The sequence below is a fragment of the Neoarius graeffei genome, chromosome 1, assembly GCF_027579695.1.
Source record: "Neoarius graeffei isolate fNeoGra1 chromosome 1, fNeoGra1.pri, whole genome shotgun sequence".
In the NCBI taxonomy this organism is placed as follows: domain Eukaryota; kingdom Metazoa; phylum Chordata; class Actinopteri; order Siluriformes; family Ariidae; genus Neoarius; species Neoarius graeffei.
In genome coordinates, this window is record NC_083569.1 from 45,148,212 (window position 1) to 45,175,522 (window position 27,311).

Below are 27,311 nucleotides of genomic sequence, written 5' to 3' on the forward strand. Positions count from 1 at the left end.
TTAAAATGGTGAACACATTTTATGCTAAAAGTACTTGTTAAAAACTGCTGGGACAAGAGAAAATGGTAAGGGAGTTTATTCACTCACATACTAGGCAGTACTGAACATACAAAACACAACATTGGATTTTGTGATGGATTAGGCAGCTGTAGTCTCAAATATAAAACATGTAGTCACATACTACTGTGTCTCAGTTCAGACGTGTGACAAAAGAAAATAAAAATGAAATAAAACTTCAGTTGTGCTGGAGTTGTATTCAGTCACAGCCTATAGGACTTCACAGTGCTGTGCAAACAAAAATAAATTGCAGCTGGACTTCAGTAAAGACATTGTGTCATATCACAGTGCTACAGCATACTGACATCTCACTTTACAAAAGGATTTTAGAACTGCAAAGTGCATACCAAAACCAACTCAATCACACTCTTCTTTTGAAATGAAACTTCCCGTTTAACAGACCTTTCTCCATCACTCACACTTAAGGCCAGTTTATGCTGACAACCCAGTCCTCGCAGATGGCGTCGCAGATGGCGTCTGCGAAGCCCCCCCCTTCGCAGACGCTCTGCGCGCACCTCCCAAAAATTGTGACCACCGCAGAAGCCTCGCAGACAGCGTCGCAGACAAGAAGGCTCTGATTGGTCCACTCTACATCCGCTGTACACGCACTTCCGCTTCCCTACTTTCCCGGTTTGTTTTGTTTTCGCGGCCGCCATTTTTAAAAACACGAGCGAAGATGGAGCAGCACGAAGAGCGGTTGATCGAGGAAGTGAGGAAATACGTACATCTATACGACTCCAGTTCTAGTCATTATAAGTAACCGGAGGATAAACACTCCACTAACCACACCCACCAACTACTCCTAGCGATTTCGCGACTTCGCACCCCCTTGCGTTGTGGTGGTGAATAACATCGCGCACGCCTATTACTCCCCGCTCAACGATAAATTACAACTGTCTGCGAAAAGCTATCTGCGAAAGCCTTGTCGCAAGAGCATGCAGAGGCCTTTAGCCTTATTGAAGCAGCGCGCGGCAAGCCTCAACAGGAACTACGGGTGACTCGCAGGGCCAAATTAGAATTTGCGTTAACGGCACTATTTTTTTAAATCGCAATAAATTGAGATCGCGTTAATGTGGTGTTATCGCATTAACTTCGACAGCCCTAGTAAATAATTTAATTTAATCTATCTAGAAGTTTTCTCTATTTTCTATTCTCTGTTTGTCCTGTAATGATGCTGCTGGAATTTTAATTTCCCTGAGGGAACCCTCCCGAAGGGATCAATAAAGTTCTGCCTAATCTCATCTAATCCACAGTAATCTCATCATGACCAGATGACTACATGTGAAGCCATCCTCAGCAGCAGCAAGTGATTTTCAGCTGATGAGAACTCCAGATAGAAGTAGGGCATGAGGACGGATCAGGCAGGTCCAGAGAGCAGGAGGCGTCAGGATCACTGGTGGGTAGGAGGAGAGCACAGATTATTAGTTCTCGTCATGTAACGGTTAAAGAAAATGTACATTGTGCACACAGGGACCTTGTTTGAAGGTGAATCAGTGATTGTTGTGTTTGTGGATCTCAAGTTCAAAACAAAAGAAAGAATATAACAATTGCAATGACTACTACTAAGTTCCCTGGCCTTCATGATTCCTTTCTGTTAGGATATGACTTGGCGAGTCCAAAGCACATCCACATCAATGTAGGTCCTAGCTCAGGTAGCCTGAATTGCTGGGATGTGATATAGACACGCGCGCGCACACACATGCACACACCCACACACACCCAGCATGGACATGCTTTGCTGATGATATGAAGTTGACAATGGGAGATAAGGCTATTAGAGCACATACACAGGAAACAGCCGTCAAAGCAGCGCTTTGTAGTTTGTGTACCCAAGATCCCGACCATTCCTTATCTCAAGATATACGACAGATTTCCTGCTTTCTTTTGGCACCCGTTCAGTGTTTGAAATGTGCCTGGCATTAATACAACACTTGTGGAGGAAGGAACAACCGTATAAGGCTGTTGGGTTTGCGCCAGTATCCGTTGCTCATCGAAACGGAGAGCGAGTTGCAGAGCACCGGGTGAGAAAATGACCTCTACTCTAGTAGCTTTCACAGAAAAAAAAAAAAACCCAACCCAAAACTATTTGTTGAATACTACACTTATCTTCCTGGATATATTGCGTAAAGTGTAATAAATCCTGTGAGCAGTGTGAAAATTCATTTCACACCGAATGAGCCTCGAAGAGGGAGCGAAAAGTTTGAAGTCTTCCAATAAGCAGTGCCTTCCACGTTAGATAAACAAACAAAATTTCCAAGCCTTCGCCACCCACGTGACCAATGTTGTATTTCAACAATTATGAGACCAGGCAGCCCACAGAAGCTAGTGCATTCTCCTACCAGGAAAAATCCTTTACTCGTATTTAGTTTTCTTCGGATCTCCTGATTTAATAGCCCCAGCTGCAGAGAGCAATCTTTTCTATTGAAAGCTCTTTGAACATGAGCCATGAGGTCGGCTGTGTTTTTAATGGCTCCGGTTTGAACTCCTCTTCCCCATCATTCCCTTATTGTTTACTTGGCCTGACCTGTCTGACTCCACAGAACCTGATACTCGCTCACTGTCATTATGAGCACAGATTTTTCTTTTCTTCTTCTTTTTTTTTTCGAATTTAAACCTGCGAAAATGTCATTTTCCTACATTTCGTACATATAACTTCAGGACCCGGGTCTTTCTTGAACCACGGTAAACAGGAGGCATGTCCGTCTCTCCACAGTGGCACGTTACCCCACAATCGTCGTCTTAGAATTTCCTCGACCCAGCCTAGCAACTCGAGACTGGATCAAAGAACCGTTTCAGGCATCTGGAGCTGCAGCTGGAGGGCATGCCTACACACCTCCTGTTACACACAATCGCACAGGAATCTCTGATAGGACGTTCTTCGTAAACATGTCTACTGCATACTGCTATATGGAGACGTGCATAATTATTCGGAAATCTCCTCACACATCAGATTAGTGTCACTCTGCTGTCTAGACCCTCCTCTCTTCAGGATACCGAAGTCGGATAGAAAAAATGTCTGATCTGGAATTAGGACTCGAGCTTTTTATTTATGCAGGTGGTCTTTTCTGAGTAAGGATTTCTCCTCCAAAGGCAAATATCTTTACACTCGGAGGCTTTTCATTTTGCTATATAATGTCCTAAACCATCTGTTAAGCAAGGAATAGGCTTGTGCAATACTGATTTTTTTTTTTTTTTCTTCCTTGCTTTCCATGTTAAAATATCATCATAAATAAGAATCATCCAGAACTGATAGTCTAATAAAGACAGGAAAATGAGCATTTCCCCCCATTTTCAATTTTAAGAAGAGTACAGGAAGGTATAATAATATTACCAGCTGTGCAGGAAGTTGGCTGGGCAGCTGCAATCGTAAACAGTCACCTAGATGGTGGTGGAGTGTGTTTTTTTTTTTTTTTTTTAAGGTGATTCTGGGGGAAAAAAAAACACAGCATATTTAATCGCTTTCTACAATAGTGCTTGAAACTTTGTGAACCCTTTAGAATTTTCTGTATTTCTGCATAAATATGACCTAAAACATCATCAGATTTTCATACAAGTCTTAAAAGTAGATAAAGAGAACCCAGTTAAACAAATGAGACAAAAATATTATACTTGGCCATTTATTTATTGAGGAAAATGATCCAATATTACATATCTGTGAGTGGCAAAAGTATGTGAACCTTTGCTTTCAGTATCTGGTGTGACCCCCTTGTGCAGCAATAACTGCAACTAAACGTTTGCGGTAACTGTTGATCGGTCCTGCATACCGGCTTGGAGGAATTTTAGCCCATTCCTCTGTACAGAACAGCTTCAACTCTGGGATGTTGGTGGGTTTCCTCACATGAACTGCTCGCTTCAGGTCCTTCCACAACATTTCAATTGGATTAAGGTCAGGACTTTGACTTGGCCATTCCAAAACATGAACTTTATTCTTCTTTAACCATTCTTTGGTAGAACGACTTGTGTGCTTAGGGTTGTTGTCTTGCTGCATGACCCACCTTCTCTTGAGATTCAGGCCCTGTCCACACGGCAACGGATTCAGGTGACTCCGATACAATTGCTTATCGTTTAGGCCTGGCGTCCACACGGCACCGGCGTTTTGGGTGCCCAAAACGCAGTCTTTTTGAGAACGGGTCCCAGAGTGGAAAGATCTGGCAACATTGCCGTTGCGAAGTTGTCTGGATGAGTAGAACGGATTTGTTTACGATGACGTCACAACCACATGACTGTCAGTGCTTCACACCGGGTAGAAGTGTAACGAACTCGATGCGAGTTGTCAACAAATCCTATAACTTGGTTCATGAAACGCGCTTACAAAATATTTTCACTGTGAATATTTATTGTGTAATGGTGCAAAGTGAGAGAGAGAGTGAATAGCCCTTAGGGCAGAGTCAATCCCGCCAGCAAAAATAGGGAAAAAAAGGAGCGATCTCACCTCTTCAGATGTTGGTTTAAGTCCGACAATACATTCCTCAAAAAGGGCGTAGAAGAGCAAATTAATCCATCAACGTGTAGCATTCAATTTATTCCGGACCATTAAAGATGCCGCCTTCCGCGTAGAATCATACGTCATCCTCGCCGCCATATTGGATAGGTCAAAGCGGAGAATAAAGATTAGCTGCCTTTAACTGTACCAACAGGTTTGCCGTCCAAACGAGATCACATGGGATTACCTTTCACAGGTGAGACTGGAAAAATACTTTTCATTGTATTTGGTCATTATAATGTAATTTTACGAACAGATTTTCCTGACTTTGTGGCTAATATGAAGTCTCGCGCATAATAGTTTATGCGCATGCATCCTTACTTCTTCTATTGTTCTGATGTCTCCGAAGGGACCGTCTTACAGCGCCCCTAGAGGTGTGGCATGTGTACTGCATCGTTTTCAGCAAGCGTTGCGTTGCCATATGGACCTGATATTTTACTGATCGTTGCCCATTTGGACACGATATATTTTTAAATAATATCTCGTTGCCGTTGTCGTGTGGATGTAGCCTCAGTTCATGGACCAATGCCCTGACATTTTCCTTAAGAATTCGCTGGTATAATTCAGAATTCATTGTTCCATCAATGATGGCAAGCCGTCCTGGCCCAGATGCAGCAAAACAGGCCCAAACCATGATACTACCACCACCATGTTTCACAGATGGGATAAGGTTCTTATGCTGGAATCCAGCGTTTTCCTTTATCCAAATATAACACTTCTCATTTAAACCAAAAAGTTCTATTTTGGTCTCATCCGTCCACAAAACATTTTTCCAGTAGTCTTCTGGCTTGTCCACGTAATCTTTAGCAAACTGCAGAAGAGCAGCAATGTTCTTTTTGAAGAGCAGTGGCTTTCTCCTTGCAACCCTGCCATGCACACTATTGTTGTTCAGTGTTCTCCTGATGGTGGACTCATGAACATTAACATTAGCCCATGTGAGAGAGGCCTTCAGTTGCTTAGAAGTTACCCTGGGGTCCTTTGTGACCTTGCCGACTATTACACGCCTTGCTCTTGGAGTGATCTTGCTCTTGGAGTAATCTTGAATTTCCTCCATTTGTACACAATCTGTCTGACTGTGGATTGGTGGAGTCCAAACTCTTTAGAGATGGTTTTGTAACCTTTTCCAGCCTGATGAGCATCAACAACGCTTTTTCTGAGCTCCTCAGAAATCTCCTTTGTTCGTGCCATGATACACTTCCACAAACATGTGTTGTGAAGATCAGACTTTGATAGATCCCTGTTCTTTAAATAAAACGGTGCCCACTCACACCTGATTGTCATGCCATTGATTGAAAACACCTGACTCTAATTTCACCTTCAAATTAACTGCTAATCCTAGAGGTTCACATACTTTTGTCACTCACAGATATGTAATATTGGATCATTTTCCTCAATAAATAAATGACCAAGTATAATATTTTTGTCTCATTTGTTTAACTGGGTTCTCTTTTGTCTACTTTGAGGACTTGTGTGAAAATCTGATGTTTTAGGTCACATTTATGCAGAAATATAGAACATTCTAAAGGGTTCACAAACTTTCAAGCACCACTGTAAACAATTGTTCCAAACAATTGTTCTGTCACCAGCTTTTCTTCTTTCTCTTGAAGTTAATAAGACAAAAATGAAAACCAGAGACAGAAAACTCCTCTGAGTGCTGAAAGAGTTTCCCATGGGGAAAAAGTTACTGATATTGGAGATGCTTCCATAAATGTTCAATAAACATCTCCATATAGGCATATAACACAGCCTATATATGGGCTATAACATGAATTTGATTGGGTAAATTAGAGCGGATGCAAATTAGCATGACATCAGTGGTGTGTGTGTGTGTGAAATTCCATCCATCATTTTGAAAGTTGCACTGTAATAAGTTGATCACTTTGCAAAGGTTTAATTCCACCTTCTTGAAGCCATTTACCGAAAATTGTAAATGCTTCCACATGGTTTTTTTTTTTTTTCGGGTGGGCCCAGAACAATATTTAACCATATATATGATATGGAGACTCATTAACTACAATACCAGAATTATTAGCATCCTTCGTGAAAAGTCAGTAACCTCATTATCCTGGTCTTGGTGCATCTCAGGAACACAAGACATGCAGCCTGAATGAGATGAAGTCAATTACAGGGCAGCTCACATGTGTGTGCATGCACGCGCGTACACACACACACCTGCAGCTAATGTAGTCAGTCCACCTACCCGGATGGGAGAAAACTGCAGTATCAGGTGGAAAACCACAAAGACACAAGAAGAGCGCTATTGAGGTATTTCACCTGACGTCACAGGGTCACGTGACGCCCCGGTGTCCGTCATTTTGAAGGTCAAGCTAGCTAATGTCAACAACATAGTAGCTAGTATGTTACTGTAGCAATGTTTACGTTCAGTCATTTGGATGACTGTTAAAACCTTTCAGTCTCAAGTTTTTCCTTTACTGTATTTACTAGTTTACTGTAATTATGATCCGGCAGCTATTTACACCGGATCCAGTGTAAATAGCTGCCAGAGCGCTCTCCGGCTTGCTCCCCCTCAAATTAAGCAGCGCGCTCCGGCTTGCTCCCGGAGTGCTCCGGCCGAGGTTCCGGAGCGCGCTCCGGCTTGCTCCCCCTCAAATTAAGCAGCGCGCTCCGGCTTGCTCCCGGAGTGCTCTGGGAGCAAGCCGGAGCGCGCTGCTTAATTTGAGGGGGAGCAAGCCGGAGCGTGCTCCGGCAGCTATTTACACTGGGTCCGGTGTAAATAGCTGCCGGATCATAATTACAGTAAACTAATAAATCCAGTAAAGGAAAAACTTGAGACTGAAAGGTTTTAACAGTCATCCAAATGACTGAATGTAAACATTGCTACAGTAACATACTAGCTACTATGTTGTTGACATTAGCTAGTGCTAACAGCTAGCTGCTAGTGCACTGCTACAACACAGACACCGACCCTAATGATACAGTTCTTGGTCATTGCCTGGTAACAGCAAATTTATAACGGGCCATGTCTCAACAGACTAAGAAGTTATTTCAATGACATTTAATAACATTTTGTTTATCCTGAGGACCGAAAGTAAATGAAAATGTGAACAAACCTTAGCTGTAATAAGATGGCGACCACCGGCTCCAGGGACGACCCGCTGATGTAGGCATGTTACCCAGCCTGACACAAAATATTTGTAGGCATCCAAACTCTTATACCCTTTCAGATCAATACCTGTGTATGGCGCTGGGTTTTTAACGACATAGGTATACAGATCATGTGGGCCGAAGTCAGGTAAAGACGAGGGCTTTGTGTACTTCTGTACGTCAGTGAACAGTCCTAGTGGAAGCAGGTAAACGTCGTTCTCTAAGCCTGCTAACCTCAATTTTTGCAAATACCTCTCCCTCTGCTCACCCTGTAAATGCCCTATGTCACTGGATAGTGAAGGTGTTTTCTGCATCTCGCTCCTTTTTCTTTTATGTTTTTCGTTTGTCGCCTTCCTCGCATTCAAACTGATTCGAGCTGTGACGTCCAAAATGGCAACCTAACGATGCATCACATGACTTGGTCACGTGGGTGAAAAACCTCAATACTGACAGAAATCTAAACTCAGGATCAAATCCCAGACCCTGGAGCTGAGGCACCAACAGAGACTAAAAATTATCATGTTTACCTGGAATAAATACAATCCATCCTTAACCCCTTCAGTGCCCTTGGACGAGTCATGTACGTCATGGAATCTTTTACCGCTGTGTCTTATGACGTACGCTACTCATCATAAACACCTCCTTTTATGCACCTTACATGGCACATTACTTTTACTTCACAGTGGTACATATGAGTTACAGTCAATGCCTAAAACATTCTTCCGTCATAAGGCACAGCGGTAAAAGATTTCATGACGTACGGGACTCGTCCAAGGGCATTGAAGGGGTTAATTATCCTTAAAATGTATAGATATGTTTAAATTGTTTTAAAATATTAATATAACAGTATTCCTTAAAAAAAAGTTAAATATGTAACCTCTATCAGGTCCCCCCATTGTTGTGTTAATCAATTTAGATATTTGTTTTTGGTCATTTTTATGAAAGGTGCCAAAAATACTGGTACACTGGAGGGTCCAATGCGGTGCATGGTACAGACGTCCATTTGTAGAAATATTTAGTTTTAATCGTAATACACATGTAAGCATAAATAAATTCATGCAATTATACAGACAGAATCATCCCGCATTTACTCTCTGATCTTTTACTGTTAACCCCTACTGTTAGTCAGCCAAGGTTTGGCTTGTCTGGTCATCCTGGACTGTGGATGAGCCAACTGATAAAGCTGATGCCATCTTTTTTCTTTTTTTTTTTGTCTTCAGAATACACAAAACACAACGATCCAAGATGGCAGATGATCCAAGATGGTGATGCGCTAGGTCGCAGCGGCCATACCTGTTCTCAACCATGGTGCGATTTTTGTACTTTTCTTGCAGAGACTGCATCTTTAAGTTTAGAATGTCAGTAGGAACAACTGGTTAACACTTCGACAACTGTCAACAGCTTTTGGATATAGGAAAACACAACCAGATGGAGACACGCTGGAGAAATTACGCTGCACAGGCATTTTAAGGACTCTGTGTGGCCATCCCGTGGCATCACCTAGGTTCCGCGCCCACCCGGAAGTTCAGCAAAAGCGGTGTGCAAAAAAACTGAAGCGCAGCAAGATATCTGGACCCCATGCAAGGCTCAAGGCTAACCAGAGCCAGCCGGCACTCCCTTCTCTTCTCCTCTCCAACATCCATAGATGATAAACTGAACTGTTTAAGACTGCTTCTGACCTCCCGGAAAGAGATAAAATACTACTGTGCTCTCATCTTCACCAAGACATGGCTGTACGAAGGCATCGCTGACTCCGTGATTCAGCTAGACAGGCTTCCACGCCCGCCAACAGAAACGCTTCCTTGTTGGGTAAGATGTGTGGCGGCTTGTGCATTTACATCAATAGCATCTGGTGTACGAATGCAGCGGTGGTCTCTGTGCGTTGTTCAGCACTTGTAAAGGTTTTAGCAGTTAAATCCAGACCTTTTTATATTCCCAGAAACCTCACTACAGTTGTTATTGCTGTGTACATCCTGCCTAGCATTAATGCTAAAGCTAGCGGTGCCCTGAGCGAATTCTATGGGAGAATCAGTGAGCTTCAGACTGCTCAGGTCCTCGCTGAGGACTTCAACAATGCATCGCTCAAGTCAGTTCTCGCCCTATTTTATCGAAACATTGACTTTGCTACATGAGGGGATAACATACGAGAGCTTGTATATACAAACATCCAGCACGCATACAAGGCTGCACCCCTCCCCCACCTTGGACAATCGGACCACATCTCCGTACTTTGCACCCCCGCGTACAGACCCATTAACAAACGAGTCAGACAGGCCATGGGAGAGGTGAGAACCTGGCCACAAGGTTCTATATCTGCCCTACAAGACTGTTTTGACTGTAAAGACTAGAACATATTCAGGGAAGCGGTTACCTATGAACATTCAGTGGACCTGGACAGGAGTATATGGCCTCACTGACTGGCTACATCAGCAAGTGCATTGAGGATGTCACTATCTCCAAAACTTATTTCCCATGCAAGCCATAATTCCTGGTTCTCTGCAGCGCTACGCAACCTGGTGAAAATCAGGGATTCTGCTTTCAAGTACAAAGACAAGAGAGGCTTGCACTACAGCTAGGGCCAAACTGTCACGGGCCATCAAAGAGGCAAAGCATGCATATGCAGAGAAGATTAATGGTTATTTCATGGACTCAAAGGGCACTTGGCAGATATGGCAGGGCATTCAAACCATCATAGACTACAAGCCAACATGTCAGGCCTGCAGCAGTGAGCCCTCTCTGCCAGATGTACTGAATGACTACTTTGCACGTTTGGAGACACAAAACAGGGAACCAGCAAAGGCAGCGACCCCCTTCCCCAATGACCAGGTACTCTGTCTTTCTGCTGCTGATGCCAGGAAGATTCTTTGCAGAGTCAGCCCATGAAAAGAAGCAGGCCCTGACAAACATACCTGGCCGGGTGCTCAGGGAATGTGCTGATGAGCTTGCAGACAGCTTCACAGATAACACATACCTGAGCACAGCTGTGGTACCTTCATACCTCAAAACCACAAAAATCATCCCAGTGCCAAAGAAATCTACCATGTCCTGTCTCAACAACTACCAGCCTGTAGCAGTCATGCCATCATCATGAAGTGCTTCAAGAGGCTGGTATTGAGGCTCAAGAAAACGTGACTGCCACATGAATCAGAACCCCTACAGTTTGCTTATTGCTGAAACCGTATCTCCGATGACGCCATTTCAGCTGCCCTCCATTTGACCCTCTTGCACTTGGACAAAAAGGACAGTTGCGTCAGAATGCTGTTTACTGACTTGAGTTCAGCATTCAACACGGTCATCCCACAGTAGCTGGTACAGAACTTGGACCTGCTGAGCACAAAGACCTCGCTTTGTAATTGGATCCTAGACTTCCTGACTGGCAGGCCTCAGTCGGTCTCTAGAGGACACAACACCTCTGGGGTCCTCAGACTGAGCACAGCCCCCCCACCATGGCTGTGTTCTCAGCCTGCTACTGTTTACTCTGCTGATGCGCAACTGTGCTTCCCAGCACAGCTCAAATTACATCATGCTTGCAGATGACACAACCGTAGTGGGTCTCATCAGTAGTCCACCAAAAGAAGGTCAGGATGTAATTCCAATGGTGTAGCTACCACAGTCCCACCAAAAGGCTCATGAAAATAAGTCCCACACTGCCTGCACAGCTGCTGCCGGGCAACATCGCTCCAAACACCGCGCCATGGATCCACAAAGCGAGCACAGAAGCACCGCCACGCAGAGCGCTGGTATGTCCACCTGTACAGCCGCTGTGACACTACCAAGCAACATCACTTGGAACATCGTACCAAGCACAAAAGCACCACCGCACAGAGCACTGGAAAACCACGATGTTGAAAGAGCAATGCGCTCACTGCATTCCATAGCGAGGCGCACAGGCATCACTCACGGCGGACCGAGGCCTGGAGGGAACTGATGCCCAAAACTGGGTCTGGAGTTACATCACAACTGGTGGACAAAACACTCAAACAAAAACCAAACATCAAACTACACAAACACACACAAAACCAAAAGGGAAAATAAAATAAAATAATCAAAAGCTCCAGCCCTGTGATGACCTGGTGACTTGTCCAGGGTGTATCCCTCCTCTCGTACATAGTCAGCTGGGATAGACTCCAGCTTGCCTGCAACCCTGTAGAACAGGATAAAGCGGCTACAGATAATGGATGGATGGATGGATGGAAAAGCTCCGGTGAGAAGCAGTAGTCAGAATGCGCACGGTGTACTCTCAACTGGAAATGGAAAACATTATTTATATACCTTATTTTATAATCTTTTTTTTTTTTAACTATAAATGCACCATGGGCAGCCTGAGGGAAACGGTATTTCAGTGCACTGTGTATTTGTATATGAACATATTGACAATAAAGCTCTATTGAATCTTGAACACGATGAAGATCTGCTCAGCCGTTTATTTTAAAACAGCTAAATCTGGTCTCACTATGGCAAAACTCTAATTGTTTCATATATGCAGATATGTTTTTTGTCTTTGCTGCTTTAGATTTGTAATTAAACAACACCTCTATATCCAGAACCAACCACCCACTTTATATTTTGAAGTTCTGCCATTTTGTAGTTATGTCCAAATGTAGCGTATAATATCTTGTGCATTCATGAAATTCCACAAGGTAATGAGTGTCCAAATGATGTGTTCTGTTGCTGGTTAAAGGTAACGTGTGAGACCTGTCATCTAAATGAGTGAATAGGCTGTGGTTTGGGATTTATCCACTGTGGACTGCAACTGTATATTTGAATCATTGTGTTTAATTTATATCTGGGTCCGTCTCAGAAACTGGTCTCTCATTTGGGACATTATGGTCAAAAAATAAATTTCAGATTTTACTTTTTTTTTTTTTTGCATTTACTTAACACTCCATGTTTCTTTTGTCATGTTTAATAAGAATAAAGATAGTATCTTGCTTTATCTGGCCTCCACTGTGGGAAATCTTTTTGATGACAGTTCAAATGCTTTTGTAAAATTGATTTCCATATAAAATAACTCCATCATGAAGAATTAAAGCCCCTCCTTCACAGATGAGTGAAAATATTGAATAAATTTCCTCTTTTTGATTGCTTGGGTTAAAATGCCAAGTTATGATGACTGAATTGATTATTCACTTAAATATGAATAATATGATACATTTTGGGGATTTGATATGGCGAAATAGGACACAATGGAAAAATCAAGAACACACCGGAAAGATGAGAATAACGGCGCTGGTAAAAGAAGAGCGACTGTACCGGCTGAAGGTCGCGCGGGTCTCTGCTGCGGCGCACGAGCAACGCGACATCACACCGCACCGGACGGAGCGCGAGGCGGGGGCGGGGCAAAATGACTGGCCGTAGATTCTATCAAAAGTTCGATCTAAATTGTCCATGGTTGCAAAATATTGGCCAAAAATACGCAAACACTACGAAATATGAAAGTAAGATGAAAAAGAAACATTCTATTGCCTTATACTGCAAGACTAAAACAAAATAAAACCGTCAAAACTCACCTTTTCAGTGATAACATCCGAACAGATCACCCGCGTAACAGAAAGACCGCAAATGGAAGCACAATCAACTTCTAACTGTTGGAGTGGAAAATTCCATTCTACACATGCAAATTGTTAATGTGTGTCCTTCCCCGCACACAAATAACACGCTACGGTAACAAATAGACCACAACTCATTTTATAGCTCAGAAATTCATACAAGACCAGCTACCATCGTAACATATTCTGTAAGAAACATATTCTATACCTAACTTTCAGCTTCCGTTTTAAAAAACAAAATCGCAGATTTATAACTAAATGTTTCTATGGCGTAGTGATTTTAAGTTACTACTTTTGGTGAGGTAGTGACCTTGACCCTGAGGCTTTCCGTTTAGATCAAAACACGCGATCGTATTGGTTTTGGGTCTGCGGAAAATGGAGTTATGACGGTGATCAAATATTTTGCATGATGTTTTATTACGGTTATGATTATTCTGTGAGCGCACCAATCCTTAGGTGTATAAAGTTACAACTTAAAATACAATTAGTGATAACTGTAGACTTTTCAGTGGACTACAACCTTTTTAAGGGAATGCGATGGAGTCAACCATTTATCATGTCCCAGATCAAGCCGCCATTTTTCCACAAATTTGCGGAATTTTTGGCAAATTCTGAATAGAGTATTCACATCAAAGATTTAGTTTTATCTGTATTATTTCTTTCATCATTTTATTTCAAATTAAAACCAACATCACCATTCAAAACCGTATAGTTTATTGACTGAGTATATTTAGTGGGGTACCCACACAGTACCCAGTTTCTGAGACAGACCCATATATATATAAAACACTGAATACTATGCACACTTGTAAAGATTAGTAAAAATGGTTCAGGGGGAACCACCTTTTGGGGAAGTAGCTTCATCTCACACTGAAAAGGTTAGAAAAACCCAACCTTTAATTGAAATAAATTTATTCAGAGAAAAACAAATCCTTCATCAAGAAATAATTATTTTCAGCAAAAACATGTGCCACTATTCATGGCACCCCTGGAAATTCTCGTAAACACAATGTACTGTAACTGAAGCATGTTTCCCATTTAAATTGTACATTTCTGAGTTGATTGGAGTGCGTAGGAACTTTCAAGTTGTAATCCATGACTTCCTGATTAACTGGGGAACAAATATGAGGTGACACAGAGGCCAAATTCCCTTAGTTATCCATTAACATGGGAAAGAGAAGAGAACACACAAACCTAATGAGGGAGTAGTGTGTTGACCTTCATAAGTCAGGAAATGGTGATAAGTTACTCAGCTGAAAATGTTCATTTCTACTGTTGGGGCAATAATAATAATAATAAAATTTGGACACCAACTGGAAGTGTTACAAACTTGCCTGGAAGAGGATCCAAGTTTATTTTGCCCCCATCTGCAGTGAGGAGGATCACTGTTGGTGAATTACAAGAAAAATTAAATCTTGGGGTTTCCAAGTCTCCAAAACCACCATCAGACGCCACCTCCATGCCAACACATTACTTCGAAGGTCAGCCAGAAAAAAAAAAAGCCTTTTCTGTCAGTTAACCACAAATGTAAGCATCTGGAGTTTGCGAAATGTTACTGCAACTTTGACTGGAACTGTGTTCTGTGGTCTGATGAAACAAAAATGTAGCTTTTTGGCAATAAACACTGAAGATGGGTTTGGTGTAAAAAGAAGGATGGCAATAATGAAAAGAACCCGATCCCAACTCTAAAATATGGAGGAAGTTGTTTGATGTTTTGGGGCTGTTTTTCCTCCAAAGGCCCTGGAAACCTTGTTTAGGGTACATGGCATCATGGACTCCATGAAATACCAGGACATTTTAAATCTAAATCTGCCTGCTTCTGCCAGGAAACTAAAACTGGGTCGTCATTGGATCTTCCAGCAAGACAGTGATCTGAAGCATTTGTCCAAATCAACACACACATGGTTCACTGAGCACAGAATCAAGCTTCCACCATGGCCATCTCCTACCCCTTTTCCACCAAATCAGTTCCAGTGCTGGTGCTGGTTCACAACTTGTTCAACTTGCGAGCCAGCTGAGAACCAGTTTGCTTTTCCATAGCTCGGGGTGCTAAGGGGAGCCACGTCATTACATCGTTGTATATGTCAGTTACATTGCTGCGTTTGCATAAACCTTGGCGCGAATATCGAAGCAACAACAACACGGAGAAGAAGAAGCAGCAGCAGCAACAACAATAATGGATGACTTCGCGTTTGTACAGCTGCTGCTTCTCGGCGCTTAAAAATGGCGACCTTTCGCGGTCTTGTGATTGTTGTTGGTCTTAACAACTCCCCACCCCCCGCTGACGTAAGCGGTTCTTTCCTCTAGCCCAGCAAAGAGTTCCTGGAACCGGTTTTTTCTGGCCCCAGAGCCAGTTCTTTGTCAGTGGAAACGGAAAACCCGGTTCCAAACTAAGCACTGGCCCCGAACCAGCCCTGGAACTGCTTTGGTGGAAAAGGGGCATCAGTCCCCTGACCTGAACCCCATTGAAAGCCTGTGGGGTGAGCTGAAGAGGAGAGTGCACAAGAGAGGGACTGGGATCCTGGATGATCTGGAGAGTGTGTAAAGAGGGATGGGTTCAGATGCTCTCTGTATCTCCAGTCTTATAAAATGTTATAGGAGACTCCGTGCTGTTTTACTGGCAAAGGAAGGTTGTACAAAGTTTTAAATGCAGGGGTGCCAATAATAGTGACACGTTTTTATTAAAAATAATAATTTCTTGAGGGATGTTTTATTTCTGAATAAATTTTTCAATGAAAGGTTAACACCACCACCACTATTTGTGAGATGAAGCTACTTCACCAAAATGTAGAATTTTTTTCTTCCCCTTTTGTAGCAGAGCTCCTCGTGCACGAACCATACTTGAGAGAAAATGGTAATGCATCGATCTGATTTTTGATGGCTTTTGCAGCTGTTACGATGTCTGTATGAACAATATACGTGTACCGCTACAGGATATCTGATCGTAAGTGCAAGGAAATGTATCTCATAAACACTTGACCACCAGACAATGAAATTTGTATCTTTATTTACATAAGATAGATGGGTTTTTAATCCAGCACTTTTATTTTTAATTTGCTTTTTCAAAAAAAAAAAGATTTACGAACACATTTTACGGAAAAGGCAGCACGGCACGGTGGTGTAGTGGTTAGCACTGTCACCTCACAGCAAGAAGGCTCTGGGTTCGAGCCCCATGGCCGGCGAGGGCCTTTCTGTGTGGAGTTTGCATGTTCTCCCCGTGTCCGCGTGGGTTTCCTCCGGGTGCTCCGGTTTCCCCCACAGTCCAAAGACATGCAGGTTAGGTTAACTGATGACTCTAAATTGACCGTAGGTGTGAATGTGAGTGTGAACGGTTGTCTATGTGTCAGCCCTGTGATGATCTGGAGACTTGTCCAGGGTGTACCCCGCCTTTCGCCCGTAGTCAGCTGGGATAGGCTCCAGCTTGCCTGCGACCCTGTAGAACAGGATAAAGCGGCTACAGATAATGAGATGAGATGAGTTTCATATAAGACTAGTTAAACAGTTTTATTGATCCACTTGCTTGTTGAACACTTAACAGTTCTCACCAGACAACTGTTTCAAACATCAGGTTTGAAATATCAAGATTGCAGCTCGGACCCTCAGAGCTCATACACTGCATTCAGTCGAGGAGCATGTTCTCCAGTAGTAGTCCCCCCCCCATAGCAGGCAATGTATCTTTGCATTATATACTTTTTAACCTGAATGATTTCTCACTCTGCACACTCGTGTACACAATTATTGTATAGTTCAATAGCAATTATGAGCAGCTATTAGTTTTAGATAACCTAAAACTACCACGGATCATTATTGATGGGTTCTTGTGTCCAGTAATATTGGATCGTAACTATAGTAATGCTGTAAAGTGAAAGCGCTGGTTCACTGCTGTCCACCAGGCACCCAGCAGTGTCACACCATAATAAGTGTCATGGTGGTGTTTCTGGCACATGGCATGTGGTGTCAAAGAAAGGAATAAATATGTATCGTGACCGCGATGCGCATCTCATTACTGGTATCACTGTCACAAGACAATGCAGCAGTTTATTGACGTGAACGACACTACACAATTCAGTGGTTCATACGCTATTATTATTATTCAGGTTGCTTTTGTACCTTTGCAAATATTTTGCTCATAAACTCATCAGGAGCTCCACTTTTAGGCAGTGCCACTATCTGTCTATCTATCTAGAGGATATTACATGGTGGAACAAAGACATGAAGTTTTATCTTTGAGTGGTGAATGAGTGAAAATATTTTCAACACGAAGATAAACTTCATCTCTTCGTGCCACCATGGAATGTTCTTTATATTATATGGACACATCCACCAAAAGAATTTTAATTTTGTCATTTTGACATCATCAGCGGGAAAACACCGGGAGTGACGTCACTGGAGTGAAATATTGCAAGTTGTTATACATACGGGCCACTTTTTCCATGGAATAAAACCGTGTTCTATTCCCTTCTAGCGGGTTTATTGATGGCATGCAATATTATCATATCGCTTATGTATTACGCCGCTCTCCCGAATGGAGAATGAGCGTGCGATATTGTTATAATATTGCACATTGTCAAGCAGCATTGGCCTGCGAGAAGGCAGCTGGACTTCTGTGCTAACAGCACCAGGTCGCAGGTAAGCTTGCGTTGGCTTTCGAGAATGCTGATATGAAGAGTGTGTATGTGTAGTAATAATATTAGCTGGCTTTTTTTCGTGGTATATCAGATATATTCCATTCAGCTAGCATGATTATTTAAATGTCACTCAGAGCCGTGATGTATTTTGAATGAAAAATGCGAGTTTTTCAGCATGAGAAGATAAATGTCATCTTCAAGCCAGCGTGTGATTTTTTTCTTTTTATTATATCGACACATTCACAAACAAAAAGTTCCCAAATTTATCAAAACAATTCATTGATTTCCTCACGAGTGAAGATACTGGAAAATATGTTATAGTTGTAGTTCTTGATGTCCCGGATGTAATGTAGTTCATATTTAAAAAAAAAAAATACAAGTGGTGTATTTCATATTTCCCAGTAAAACAGTAGTGTACACTAAATACCATTAATGTAATGTCGTGTCATTCATATATATATATATATATATATATATATATATATATATATATATATAAAATAAACTGTGCTTCTTTGTAAGGAATAGTGCAAATAAGGTGATGAAATGAACACAGGAAGTGACAGTTAAGTGATTGCCAGCCAACTTATTGGTCCATCAGGAACTTAAATATACAAGTGGTTAAACTATATAGGAACATGTGAACCACACGTCTTTAGGTGGCCAAAAGTAATTATACACTTGGTTGCACAGTTATTTCCTGGCCACCATGTGTCTGTGTCTGTCTATACTGATGCTGTATGGAAAGTTTGAGAAATGGAATTTGGTGCATTACTAAAATTCACAAAGTTGTCCCTTCCACATAATCATCACAACTCTGCATTCGTGCTCTGAGCAGCTTCTTTGTCTCTGAACAGAAAGTGAATACAAAATTCATTTTCTAACTTGGGCATTAGAAAATATTTTATTATTAATATAATATTTAAATATTTTATTATTACAAAATATTTAAAAAGCCACACGACCGATGAGTATGGGATATGTGGTGGAAAGTTCTCACAGTTTCATAGTCCATTTCCATTCAACCATTGATGAAAGACGAAGGTAAAACTTAAGTTTAATAGCAGATGGTGTACAAAAGAATAAAATTACAGTCAAGGCTGAAGCTGCTCTGGGATTGTTGGGGTACTAGTATTTCATACTTTTTGAAAACCTTTTACTCCACGAACATTCGATTATTTTGTTAATAGATATGGTGGAACGAACTGATGGGGAAAAATTTGCGTCTGTAAAGTTTAATAAATGGCAAAAACTTGATTGGATTTATGGACAGATGCATATATTTGCTTTTACGGTGGTGCTTGAAAGTTTGTGAACTCTTTAGAATTTTCTGTATTTCTGCATAAATAACCTAAAACAACATCAGATTTTCACACAAGTCCTAAAAGTAGATAAAGAGAACCCAGTTAAACAAATGAGACAAAAATATTATACTTGGTGATTTATTTATTGAGGAAAATGACCCAATATTACATATCTGTGAGTGGCAAAAGTATGTGAACCTTTGCTTTCAGTATCTGGTGTGACCCCCTTGTGCAGCAATAACTGCAACTAAACGTTTGCGGTAACTGTTGATCAGTCCTGCACACCGGCTTGGAGGAAATTTAGCCCATTCCTCCTTACAGAACAGCTTCAACTCTGGGATGTTGGTGGGTTTCCTCACATGAACTGCTTGCTTCAGGTCCTTCCACAACATCAAGACTTTGACTTGGCCATTCCAGAACATTCACTTTATTCTTCTTTAACCATTCTTTGATAGAACAACTTGTGCGCTTAGGGTCGTTGTCTTGCTGCATGACCCACCTTCTCTTGAGATTCAGTTCATGGACAGATGTCCTGACATTTTCCTTTAGAATTCACTGGTATAATTCAGAATTCATTGTTCCATCAGTGATGGCAAGCTGTCCTGGCCCAGATGCAGCAAAACAGGCCCAAACCATGATACTACCACCACCATGTTTCACAGATGGGATAAGGTTCTTATGCTGGAATGCAGTGTTTCCTTTCTCCAAACATAACACTTCTCATTTAAACCAAAAAGTTCTATGTTTGTCTCATCCGTCCACAAAACATTTTTCCAATAGCCTTCTGGCTTGTCCATGTGATCTTTAGCAAACTGCAGATGAGCAGCAATGTTCTTTTTGGAGAGCAGTGGCTTTCTCCTTGCAACCCTGCCATGCACACCATTGTTGTTCAGTGTTCTGCTGATGGTGGACTCATGAACATTAACATTAGCCAATGTGAGAGAGGCCTTCAGTTGCTTAGAAGTTACCCTGGGGTCCTTTGTGACCTCGCCAACTATTCCACGCCTTGCTCTTGGAGTGATCCTTGTTGGTCAACCACTCCTGGGGAGGGTAACAATGGTCTTGAATTTCCTCCATTTGTACACAATCTGTCTGACTGTGGATTGGTGGAGTCCACACTCTTTAGAGATGGTTTTGTAACCTTTTCCAGCCTGATGAGCATCAACAACGCTCTTTCTGAGGTCCTCAGAAATCTCCTTTGTTTGTGCCATGATGCACTTCCACAAACGTGTTGTGAAGATCAGACTTTGATAGATCCCTGTTCTTGAAATAAAACGGTGCCCACTCACACCTGATTTCAATCAATGGGATGACAAACACCTGACTCTAATTTCACCTTCAAATTAACTGCTAATCCTAGAGGTTCACATACTTTTGCCACTCACAGATATGTAATATTGGATCATTTTCCTCAATAAATAAATGAGCAAGTATAATATTTTTGTCTCATTTGTTTAACTGGGTTCTCTTTATCTACTTTTAGGACTTGTGTGAAAATCTGATGATGTTTTAGGTCATTTTATGCAGAAATATAGAAAATTCTAAAGGGTTCACAAACTTTCAAGCGCCACTTGAAGACAAAATTTCGTCCGAGTGAATCCTAAAGACATGGAAGATGTTGGGATATGGAGATATGAGGAGAAAAGAGAGAATAAAATGTCGAGCGGTTTGGCAGTTTGTGGCCAGCTGCTTGGATTCAGTCTTCCATGAATGCTGAATAGTCAGGGGTAGATAATGCCCCATAATCTCTCCGTTACATAACCGCCACACTCGCGCTTTGTTTTGATTTGATTGGATATTCCCCTGATGCTGGTCAAGCCGGTGATTTCCCGCAAAACAAAGCCGTCGTAACCAAAGCAGCTTTCCTCGGTTCAGCGGTTAAACAAACGTTGTTGTGTTTTTAAGTGAGGTGGACAACTGTGCACAATTGTTTCCAAGGTTTCCAGGAAGCAGGATAGATTTTCAGGGACACTAGGTATGAATCTGTCCTCTCGATACCGCTCACAGTGTTCATGCCATTGTTTGACCTTGTCATTACAGAGCGAGAGAATCAGTGTCCTACCACATCAACACTGCATTCAAGGAGACTCTGGAGCTGAGCATCCCCTTTATGGCTCAGTGATTTATACTCGTCAGTGATAAGAGACGGGATGCATGACAAAGTGGTGAAGAACTGGAAAAATTTTTTAGATGACTGTGTGATCTGGTATGATCATGCAGCATTAAACTGGCATTGAGCTCCTAAATAAGGAAGTTGTGCACTTCCTTTCTCAAAATAGATTTGACTCGTGCTGAGTAACACATTTAACCGTGTTGTTTCCGTCACAAAAATGCTTCTCTTTACTTGACTCCAAGCAGAAAAAGCCTCTCCTACGACTGATTTCATTTACAGTTATTTGTTAATTAATATTAACCTGATTGGTCAGAATATGTTGGTTTCATTTTCCATAACAGCCGCTCAGGCTGTAATTCAAATAACACCACACTCTTACTAATGCGTTATGGTTTCTGAAGCAACAACTCATTCACTGGGATTTGTAAAGTGGCCGCGCTACATAATCTAAGACTAATAATAAATAGATAAACAAATGTTTAATCATTTATGGAAGGAGTCTCTGGTGTCGGTGCTTTGTAATTCGATAAGCCTTCCACCACACAAAAGTCTTCAGGGTAGAGGACTTTGCGCCTTCTAGTTGCTCTGTAACAAGCGATGGTTATTTTTGTCTCATTGCTTTTGACACTAATTTAATTCCGTATATTAAAGAGAAACAGGTGAGGGAACAACTGTTTAAAGCTGCTGTAATTTGTCAGTAAAAACAGGAACTAACTTTTTCAACAATATTAAATGTAACTATAAATACATGGAAATCATGATCATCATCTTCTAAAGTCCTTCCCACCGCCATATGGCGCATAGGGTGGCACCGATCTCCGTTTCCGTAGCCCTCGGCCTTTCGCCTATTACATAGCTAGGGTTACAGTGGGGGGGCTAGTCCTCTGGTAACCGCGAGAGTTTGACTCCCCACTCGCTTCTGTATTGCAGCGTGCCTTGCCAGACGGCAGTAGGTACCATTTTTATGATGGTCTTTGGTATGACCCGACCGAGAGGCGGCCACGCTAACCACTAGGCCAGCTTGCGGTACCAGGAAACCATGATCTAGTACCAGTCAATTGTTTGGACGCACCTACTCATAAGTGTTTCTGGATTTAGACTATCGTCTACATTGTAGACGAATACCGAAGACATCAAAACGATGATAATGACATGGAACTGCAGTAATCCATATTATATCAAGAAGGCATTAAGTGTCTTTTAATTAAGTTTTAAAAAAAATTGAATGAAGTGGTGTCCCCAAATTTTTGGCAAGGACTGTACGTCATTTCCATCCATCCATTGTCCATAACCGCTTATTAAACCCCTGCTCCAAAGGAGGGGGGTATACTGGTTTACCTCTGTCTGTCCATCCGAAACACCCTTTTTCACAGCAACCACAAATCATAGCCACTTGGTACCAATCTTCATCTTGGGGTTCTATACCGTGTATATCATTTTCAGGTCTGTCGCACATCGACTTCCTGTTTACCGACTGAATGTATTTACTAAGCATATAGCATGGATTTCCAAAATTTTCGTAACACTTTTCTCAACAACTACAAATCACAACTGCTTGATATTTGGTACCGAGCTTCAGGTTGGGGTTCTATACCGTATATACCATTTTCAGGTCTGTCACACATCGACTTCCTGTTTACTGACTGAATGTATTTACGAAACATATAGCGTGGGTTTTGACGCTATTTCAAGAAGCAAAATGCTGTTTCAAAATGACAGTTTACCAGGATGCTATTTGAAATCCCTGGGGAGAGACACTGCTCTTTACTTACACTACCGTTCAAAAGTTTGGGGTCACCCAGACAATTTTGTGTTTTCCATGAAAAGTCGCACTTTTATTTACCACCATAAGTTGTAAAATGAATAGAAAATATAGTCAAGCCATTTTTCTGGCCATTTTGAGCATTTAATCGACCCCACAAATGTGATGCTCCAGAAACTCAATCTGCTCAAAGGAAGGTCAGTTTTATAGCTTCTCTAAAGAGCTCAACTGTTTTCAGCTGTGCTAACATGATTGTACAAGGGTTTTCTAATCATCCATTAGCCTTCTGAGGCAATGAGCAAACACATTGTACCATTAGAACACTGGAGTGAGAGTTGCTGGAAATGGGCCTCTATATACCTATGGAGATATTGCACCAAAAACCACACATTTGCAGCTAGAATAGTCATTTAGCACATTAGCGATGTATAGAGTGCATTTCTGATTAGTTTAAAGTGATCTTCATTGAAAAGAACAGTGCTTTTCTTTCAAAAATAAGGACATTTCAAAGTGACCCCAAACTTTTGAACGGTAGTGTACTTGTTTCAGGGTTCATTATTTGTTGAAGTCAACATTAGTGATAAGTGCTTGCATTCTGATATAAGCACGAGCGGGGGTGTATGTAAGTGAGCAGTAGCTCACAGTTGATCTTGTCCTGTGCAGGGTCATGGGCAAGCTGGAGCCTATCCCAGGTGAGGGGCAGGGTACACCCTGGACAAGTCGCCAGGTCATCACAGGGCTGACACATAGGCTACATCCACACGACAACGGCAACGAGATTTTAAAAAAAAATATCGCGTCCACATGGGCAAAGGATCAGTAAAATATCAGGTACATATGGCAACGCAACGTTTGCTGAAAACGATGCAGTACACATGCCACACCTCTAGGTGCGCTGTAAGACGGTCCCATCGGAGACACCACAACAATAGAAGAAGTAAGGATGCATGCGCATAAACTATTATGCGCGAGACTTCATATTAGCCACAAAGTCAGAAAAATCTGTTCGTAAAATTACGTTATAATGACCAAATACAATGAAAAGTATTTTTCCAGTCTCACCTGTGAAAGGTAATCCCATGTGATCTCGTTTGGACGGCAAACCTGTTGGTACAGTTAAACGCAGCACATGAATGAGGCATCTTTATTCTCCGCTTTGACCCATCCAATACGGCGGCGAGGATGACGTATGATTCTACGCGGAAGGCAGCATCTTTAATGGTCCGGAATAAATTGAATGCTACACGTTGATGGATTAATTTGTTCTTCTACGCCCTTTTTGAGGAATGTATTGTAGGACTTAAACCAACATCTGAAGAGGTGAGATCGCTCCTTTTTTTCCCTATTTTTGCTGGCGGGATTGACTCTCACTCTCTGTCTCTCACTTTGCACCATGACACAATAAATATTCACAGTGAAAATATTTTGTAAGCGCGTTTCATGAACCAAGTTATAGGATTTGTTGACAACTCGCATCGAGTTCGTTACACTTCTACCCGGAGTGAAGCACATGTGGTTGTGACGTCATCGTAAACAAATCCGTTCTACTCATCCAGACGACTTCGCAACGGCGCCGTTGCCAGATCTTTCCACTCTGGAACCCGTTCTCAAAAGATTTCGTTTTGGGGCACCCAAAACGCCGGTGCTGTGTGGACGCCAGGCCGAAACGATAAACAGTTTTATCAGATTCACCTGAATCCGTTGCCGTGTGGACAGGGCCATAGAGACAGACAACCATTCACACTCACATTCACACCTACGGTCAATTTAGAGTCACCAGTTAACCTAACCTGCATGTCTTTGGACTGTGGGGGAAACTGGAGCACCTGGAGGCAACCCACGCGGACACGGGGAGAACATGCAAACTCCACACAGAAAGGCCCTCGCCGGCCACGGGAACCTTTTTTGCTGTGAGGCGACAGCGCTAACCACTACACCACTGTCATTTATTAATCAATTAAAAATTGGAATCATCGGCAAGTTGATGTGGTATAAGGGGAATAAAGCATCCCACGATGTGCCGTTAGTGGAAAATTATCCCCTTCTGAAGCATTTACTTGCTCTCTTAACATGGCCTGTGGTGAGTTGTAGTGCACGGTGACGTATTTTCCTTATACACGTGACCCCGAGCTACGCAAGCTGGTACACTCACTGCACTGCCATATGCCGATCCCTTCTCGTGTCACTCTCCTAATTATTTACAGGGCAGCAAAGTTGTGCTCTTGTGGTTTGCAACTCTGGGATGAAATGACTATATTGTGTTTATTAACCCACCTTTACACCCGACACAGGAAACGAGAGCAGGTGTGCTTTGTTTAGAAATATGGCACTCGGTTAATCATTAAAGGCGGATTTTATGGCCGATGCAGAACCGAGTGAACGTTAAAGACGTCTTGTTGGTTTGAAGTCCTTTTTTTTTTTCTGAATGAGTTCCCTGTGCTCTCGCCGGTTTTATATTAAAGCCACCAGTTGCTGGAAAAGGCGTAACTGCTTGTATAAGGACTTTGTTGGTTTGAGGTAGTGTTTCATTTTTAAGGGAAAGATAGTATTGGGACTTTAGAATAGACACGGAGTCTGTGACGCTCGCACAAGCATAGATCACAATGTGTTTTACATTTACCAAATGTACGTGCTTTAATTTACATGAAAGGACTTGCTATTTTATATATATGTGTGTATATATGAGGCTGGAAAACTGTCCTGTGGTGACAGGGTACACCACTTTGTCATGTGGTTGAACATAATGGAGCTGTGACCCCACCACCACAGTGTACACACACACACACACACACACACACACACACACACACACACACACACAGTGTTTATGAACTACAGCTTTCAAAGTAAGCCGTTACCCATATAGTATGGCATGGGGTACCCTCGTCACTCTGCCAGTTTTCAGTTCCAGGAATCCGTCTCTCTTTCTTATTTCACACACATACACAGGTCAAGAGATTTATAAGAACTCCAACAATTCATTGGTAGCACAGATCCTCCCCTCCCCCCCAATCCCCCTTACACTCCTCCATGTTCTCCCTTTTCTCTCTCCTTGTTTATCTTTCTTCCTCTCCCCTTCTCTCTCAATCAGTAAAGGGTAATAAAGCACTTCAGCCCTGCTCTTATCTTCACCCGTGTGCTCTTCTTAAGAGACACGTTACGGAAGTTCCCACACACACACACGCACACAAAATGTCATTGGAGAATTTGGGGCCACAGATCAAATTTCATCCCAACTGCAGCGGGTTAGGAATACGTGGACTGCCCGGAATCCTACGATTGCGTGCGTGAGGAGGGAAAAAAAAAAGCTGAAACCCAAAAGACTTTAATGAGCAGTAAACAAACTATGAGTGGTAAAAGTGCTATGGGGACTGAAAATGAGTCATCTTGGGAGAATGTCCGAGTTGAACCTAAAGCAATTCGCAGTTTAACTAACATTTAGGTTTTGTTCAAACGTAAAGAAATGCAGCATTAAGAGAACACTAATACATATGAGGTGTGCTTTGTCATCATGATTGAAAGTTACCTTCAGTACAAACACCTTTTTTTTGTGTGGGGCGGGCGGGGGGGGGGGGTCAGTAATTTTGTATAAAGTCATATTGCAGTTTTATTTTAACTTCTAGCAGTTTTGTCAATATTCACACCACCAAAAGGTGGCAAAGGGTTTGCAAAGCGTTACTGAAAGTATGTCAGGTGGCTTTTACAAGAAGAAACCCCAACACAAATGGACACTGTTCCTTCATGAAAGTTGAGGCGGAAGTCAGCTCTCCAGCTACGTAGGTGGTAAAACACGTCGTTTATTTAACACGAAAGGACCTGCATTGAGTCAAGATGTAGGTAACGTACTATCACAAATATTCCATACCTTCAGATTTGTGGCAGTAGGTGTTTTAGATGAACACGCTGTCCTTGCCTGTGCATCATTGTTCTTGGAATGCAGTTTTATGCACTTGATTAGGTTTTACTGCCTGGAATGTTACGGTACTTGAGAGTTTTATTGTCCCAGCGGCATTTTCAAGCCCAGCTCGTCATTGCTCTTTGAAGATACTGCCAGAAGGAAGTGCTGTGTGCGATTTCCCAACTCGAACACACCAACTAATCCTGCTTTCTCATGACTTGGACTAGGAAGTTGACCTGACTGGTTTTTGTTTCCCCTTTACACAATACTCAAAGAAACAAGGGGCTGGCTTCCCAAAACCAACCAAGACTTCTAGGCTACATGTCATCCTTGCTTTTGTATTCAGTGTCTCCAGTCTGTGCGTGTAGGGAAAAATACAGGAGGACAGAAGGTCAAAACAACCTACGCTCTA

At 42.1% G+C, this 27,311-nt stretch overlaps 2 long non-coding RNA genes across 8 annotated transcripts in view; one reads left to right on the plus strand and one right to left on the minus strand.

Annotated features, from left to right (window-relative positions):
- Positions 1-12,049, plus strand: part of LOC132893400 (uncharacterized) — a 271,286-nt gene extending 259,237 nt beyond the window's left edge. For all 7 annotated transcript variants that reach the window (XR_009655551.1, XR_009655549.1, XR_009655556.1 and 4 more), the window contains 2 exons: positions 1,311-1,453; positions 8,866-12,049. This is a non-coding gene — a long non-coding RNA (uncharacterized LOC132893400). The remainder of the gene's footprint in view (positions 1-1,310; positions 1,454-8,865) is intronic.
- Positions 61-27,182, minus strand: LOC132893415 (uncharacterized). Its single transcript, XR_009655558.1, has 3 exons — positions 26,867-27,182; positions 3,389-3,482; positions 61-1,450 (listed from the first exon to the last, which is right to left on the minus strand). It is a non-coding gene; the product is annotated as an uncharacterized LOC132893415 (long non-coding RNA).
- Between the last annotated feature and the right edge of the window lie 129 nt (positions 27,183-27,311).